Here is a 6,707-nt window from a genome sequence, read left to right as displayed (position 1 = left end):
CTAAAGAGTCAGAACTAGAAGTTCGACGAATTATGCATTTACAGAGTATAGCTAACCAGCTACCTGATGCATTTGCAGATACAAAGACGGTAACTAAATCTCATATACCAGCTGCAAATGCTCCTGCTCGTATCAAAATGCCAAATGAACAAGAAAAGGAGGATGACACACGAGAGCCAAAAACACGCCTGAAGCGTGGTAGACCTGCTGGTTCTAAGGATAAGAATCCTAGGAAACAGAAGAAAGCTGAAATATATGATGCACCCAAAATAGCAGAAAATATTTTGGAAGAAATAAATGATAAGGACTCTGATGAATCAGAGCATCATGAATCGAAAGATAATCATGAGATTTCTATTAATTACATCCATAATAAAAGGATATGGAATAGAAATGAACAAAATGACCTTGATGATGCTTTCTCATATATCGTGTCAAGTGAGGTAAATGAAGATATCGATGATCCAGAACCGAAATCCATATATGAATGTCAAAAGAGACATGATTGGAATAAATGGAAAGAAGCAATACAAATCGAACTTGATTCGCTTAACAAACGAAAAGTGTTTGGATCTATTGTACTCACACCTGAAGATGTGAGACCAGTTGGGTACAGATGGATTTTCGTTCGAAAACGAAATGAGAAAAATGAAATTACAAGGTATAAAGCTCGCCTTGTAGCCCAAGGATTTTCTCAAAGAACTGGTATTGATTATGAGGAAACATATTCTCCTGTAATGGGTGCGATCACATTTAGATTCCTGATGAGTCTAGCCGCTGATAAAAATCTTGAGATGCGTCTCATGGATGTTGTTACAGCTTATCTATACGGATCATTAGATACTGATATCTACATGAAAATCCCTGATGGATTTAAAATGCCAGAAGCATTAAGTTCCAAACCTAAAGAGTTATATGCAATAAAATTGCAAAGATCATTATATGGGTTAAAACAATTTGGACATATGTGGTACAATCGTCTCAGTGAACATTTAACAAAAGAAGGATATGTGAATGATCCTATATGCCCATGTGTTTTCATCAAGGAAACAACATCTGGATTTGTGATAATCGCGGTATATGTTGATGATCTAAATATTATTGGAACTCAAAAAGAAATACAAAAGGCATCAGACTATCTCAAAGGAGAATTTGAGATGAAAGATCTTGGACAGACACAGTATTGTCTTGGCCTACAAATAGAACATTAACAAAATGGTATATTTGTGCATCAATCCACATACACTAAAATAGTGTTGAAACGATTTAACATGGATAAATCAACTCCTCTTAGCACCCCAATGGTCGTTAGATCACTTAACATTGAAAGTGATCCATTTCGACCACCTGAGGAAAAAGAAGAGATACTTGGTCTGGAAGTACCATATCTAAGTGCAATTGGAGCGTTGATGTACCTTGCAAATTGTACACGGCCTGATATATCATTCACTGTTAATCTTCTAGCAAGATTTAGCTCATCTCCAACACGAAGACATTGGAATGGAATTAAACATGTCTTTCGTTACCTACAAGGGACTATTGATTTAGGCTTATTTTACCCTAAAGATTCAAATGGTCAAATGGTTGGTTTTGCAGATGCAGGATATCTTTCAGATCCACACAAAGCCCGATCGCAAACAGGATATGTTTTTACGATCGGAGGCACTGCTATATCTTGGCGTTCTCAGAAACAAACGCTTGTGGCTACCTCTTCAAATCATGCTGAAATCATCGCACTCCATAAAGCAAGTAAAGAATGTGTATGGCTAAGATCAATAAGCCAACACATTTGTTCAAGTAGTGGGATTGACAAAAGTACGGGGCCAACTATTCTATATGAAGATAACGCGGCATGTGTTGCTCAAACGAAGGAAGAATATATCAAAAGTGATAGAACAAAACATATACATCCAAAGTTCTTCTCATACACTCACGAGCTCGAGAAGAACCAAGAGATTGAAGTAAGATATGTCCGATCATGCGACAATGCAGCCGACCTCTTCACAAAAGCACTTCCTACTTCGGTATTCAGAAAACATGTCCATAACATTGGAATGCGTCATCAGAAGGATCTATGACTGCTCAATCGAGGGGGAGCTTACGTAGTTGTACTCTTTTTACCTAACTATGGTTTTTCCCATTGGGTTTTCCTAGAAAAGTTTTTAACGAGGCAACAAAGACGTTAAGCGAGAGCGGAGAGTGACACCGGTCCCCAAGGGGAGTGTTATGAAACTTAATTTAATACAAGATGGATGATCAAGGGGGAGTGTTATAAGATAAACTTTGAAATGATCCTCCACTCCTTTACCAACTCAAGCACTATGATCATCTACTCATCAAGCACTATGATCTCCCACTCATTTACCAAATCAAGCACCATCTTTGATATTTTATGTATTGTTGCTCACTATAAATACCATCACTCATCTCACTCTTTTGTACAGCATTACATCTTCTTCTTCTTCCTTATAATAAACTCTCTCACTTATATTAGTGTTATTTGCTTCCTACGGGTATTGAATTCTACTCTTATTTAAATTTCTCGATACTATAAATTATAAGTTATTTCATAACAGTTCTTACATTTTTATATATTGATGACTATTTTTCATAATTAGTGTTATATATTTTAAACGGATCTTAATATAACTAATTGTATTCAAAAGATCTGAACCGAATCAGTTAGTATGGTTATTTTTGGTACAAATATCCGAATCCGTTTCAGATACATTTGGTATTTAGATATTATTAGGTTCTTATACATCAAAACCGAACTCATCCAGAACCAGAAGGATCCAACTGAAAACCCACACATTAATTTATAATATTCAAGCGGAACTTAATTTCAAAAAAAAAACGATACCTGTAAAGAAAAATTTGTACCTAAATGGATAGCCAATGTTCATGTCTAACTGATTTTATAAACTAATAAAAATGACTATTTCTATGTGTTTGGCTAAATTAAGTATGATAGAAAGAGTTTTTTATTCAGTAAAATAATTATATGGAGTGAAAAATTAAGTGACAATAAATGTAATACATTATAAATAAAATTACTAAAATGAGACTATACGTTTTTTTTATATTGTTATCTATGCTTCCAAACAATTCTCATTTATACTGCTATTTATGTTTCCAGACAGTACCAAAAAGTTTTCAGTTTTAATAATATAGATATATGTATGGAATTTATAATGAAAAAGGTTAATATTACTTTATTTCTTAGAATTATCATCACTACCACGACTAATTAACACATCACGGTAAAGTGATTTAATTCATTGTGAATATGTTATTGGCATATTTTGTTTAAATTTACTTTTTTTCCTTTTTGACTATAACGAAAGAAAAAAAAATTTAAGTCGGCTAGAAGAAAATTTCATGAAAAACAAAATTGGGAAAATTATTTTTTTAGACCAAAAAAATGATAACTATGTTCTATTAGGCTAATTTCTTTTTTTGTAACACTTTCTCCTCAAATACCCTTTAGTATTTTCCAAAATAAATCAAATAAATAGTTTTACAAACAAACAAAAAAATTCGAAAAATAGTAACTACTGATGAAAAACTTATATCAACGTATTGATATTTTTTTCAGTTCTAAAAAAGTTTAAGTCATAATTTCATATTTTGTTCTACAAAAAGTAAAATTGACATTCTACATAGTAGAAAATGTAATCCACTTTTTCATTCAATCTAATATGTTTTCTATACGTGATCTATGCAAATAATAGTAATCTAAAAATATGTAGAAAACACATTCCGCGCTTAACCTATCGTTTTAAAATCAGTAGAATCCAGAATCTACACATTACTATAAATCTAAAACCTGTAGAAATTGGAATCTACACATTAATATAAATTTAAAACTAGTAGAAATCGATTTCAAACATGTTTACTGTGTTTTACATGTAGTAGAATACATATTCTACGGATAAGGATAGTCAGTTCCAAAAATATGGAAAGAGAATATTTGGAAATATTCAGTTTCCTTATATTTATTAAAACGATTTTTTTTTAAAAAAGAAATTCGTTATTTATAAAATCAATTTTCAAATTATAAAAAATTAAAACATCAATTTGAAAACTTCTTCTCACGCCATCTTCTTCTCCCCTTTGTTCTTCAGGAGAAGAGAAAAATGGGGTTTGATTGATTAGAAATAGAGTTTTAAGAGTCCAGCTCATGTATGTTCAGTTCAAATCAAGTGGGAATCAAACCAGATTTAACCGACGAAAACTAGGAAATCGATTTGGAAGACTTACCTGGGCATGGGATCGATCGATCCCAAAGACGCGACCGATCGATCCCAAAGACTCGACCGATCGATCGAAGTGGGATCGAGCTTCTGCGATCGACTGACCTGGGCTTGGTCGATCAATATATGCTTCGCATATTTTCTTTGTTATGGATATATTTATTAGGATCGACCGGTCATAGCGAACACTTGCTTATGGGATCGATCGATCCCTTTGAGAAAAAAAACTTCGAACTATAGGTTATTTGGGGGGGGGGAATTTTTAATATTTTTTGTAACTATTTTAGTTAAAAATTATATTTTAATATTTAATAATTGTTTTATATATTGTAATTTCAAATTTTTAATTGAAATTAAGGAAATTATTGCTATTTTAAAAATATTTAGACTAATAGGACATAAAGTATATGAAATTAGCCTAATAGGACATAGTTATCGTTTTTTTTTGCCTAAAAAAATAATTTTCCCAAAAAAGGAAATTTAACACAATGCAAGTGATCATTTGAGTACTAAAGAGCTTGGCCTTTTTTAGTTTCATTTACTTGGATTTTTAAACCTTTATTTGTTGCCCAATACGGTCCAATCGATCGCATATTTGTATTTTTAATTTTCTCAATACACTATAAAAATCAAATAACTTTAGTTAACAAAATAATATGTTTCTCCATTTTTGTTTTAAGACATTTTGTAAGCTTTGTTTTTTTTATTCTTTTATTGAAAATTTAAGTTTTGAAAACACTAAAGGGTTACTTCTTACCTGAAATATGAAAAAAAAAAAGATATTCTCGATTGATAATAGAAGGAAACTGAATCTAAATTAAGAGTAATCATAAACCATGAATGAATTACTATTTTGCATCAGTCAAAAACCCCAGTCCCAAGAACGAAGAATATGAAGTGATGAATACAACATTATTTTGCTATCTTCTCTTTTACCTTGGCTGATTTTTCATGCGTCGTTCTTTCTCTGTTTATGTTTCTTCTTCTGTCTTTGTCTGTAGTTATAAGTTTTATCATTTTAAATATGAATGCCTAATAAAAAATTCAGCGATGAAGAAGAAAAAGAGAAAGAGATCGGATAAAAAACAAATTAATAGATGGGAATTTATATAGAAGATAAAACAGTTTTAAATCATGATCTTTACTTTTGACCTGTAGTGTTGAGGATCTTTTTGAACGTGGTATTGAGAAAAATTAGGAATTTGGTTATCAGGAATTTAGAAAACCGGGATTCGAAATATTTTTTGTATTTTTTTTTGTTTTAAACATATTCCGTGTGTCAAGATTTGATTAGTGAGGTGATTTTTGCTTTATTGTATAATGAATATAGCTAATAGCAACTTGGTGGTTATTTAAAATTTCGTTTTTTTACTTCTATATACATAATAATTTAGGAAAAAACTATGTAAGAATTTATCAAAAACAAACAAAGTTGTTCATATAAGACCATCTCCAATAGTACTCTATATCTTCCTCAATATTTCACTCTGAAATAAAGTAATTTTATTATAGAGCTGGTTTTGCTCAGATGGTTAACTCTATAATAAAGTGAAATATAGAGAAATTGTGTTTTTAACTCTATATTCCATTGGAGATGTTCTATTATAGAATTAACTATTAGAACAAATTCAACTAGAATTGCTCGATTTTAGAGTGAAATAGAGAAGAAATCATAGAGTACCTCTATTTAAGTACAGTAATAAGGCTATTAATGAAAACATTACAATTGACTTCGGCCACCTCAAAATGTAAAAGATGACGAAGTAAGAAATAAAATTCTTGGGTTTTCCCTTTATTAATGCTTTCCTCAAATTCAACAATTAACTGTTCAGCTTTTTATTTTATAAGGAATATTGTAAGCTCCATGCAGTAATCGAATTTAATAAAACAGTAGTATATGACGTCAACTGTGACAATAGATAAGCTTGTCATTAATTCAGCAGAATTTATTGCTGATTTTATATTGTATTCTAAAATGATATTTTTTTGGAATTTCAAAGTATATATTTTTAAACATCCATTTTTAAAATAACACATCAGACGAGATTAAAACACACAAATAATATCCATTAAATATTTACAACTACATAATTAATTTAATAGATTCAAATAATTAAATAAATATTTAAAGTTGAAATTAATAATCGAAATTCAAAACGATTTTGGGTCTTTTTTTTCAAATATTACCTAAAATTTCAAGTCAAACACAAAATAACCCATGTTTTAGTTAAACACTTTATTTTTTCATATTCACTCTAGAAGTTTGAGTTATTTACGAAAAGACCATTATATTTTTTTTCCTTTTTTTTTGAAAATGATTATGCACCCTCATCATCTTCATTTTCACCAAGTATTTACAATATTGTCGTTTCCATGAATACACTAACCACCATGAACAACCCATATGAAGCTCTTAATGCACCAAAGTTTCGATTTTTACTCTTCATATCT

This window comes from Brassica napus, chromosome C3 (genome assembly GCF_020379485.1).
Source record: "Brassica napus cultivar Da-Ae chromosome C3, Da-Ae, whole genome shotgun sequence".
In the NCBI taxonomy this organism is placed as follows: Eukaryota; Viridiplantae; Streptophyta; class Magnoliopsida; order Brassicales; family Brassicaceae; genus Brassica; species Brassica napus.
This window is presented reverse-complemented; position numbering follows the sequence as displayed.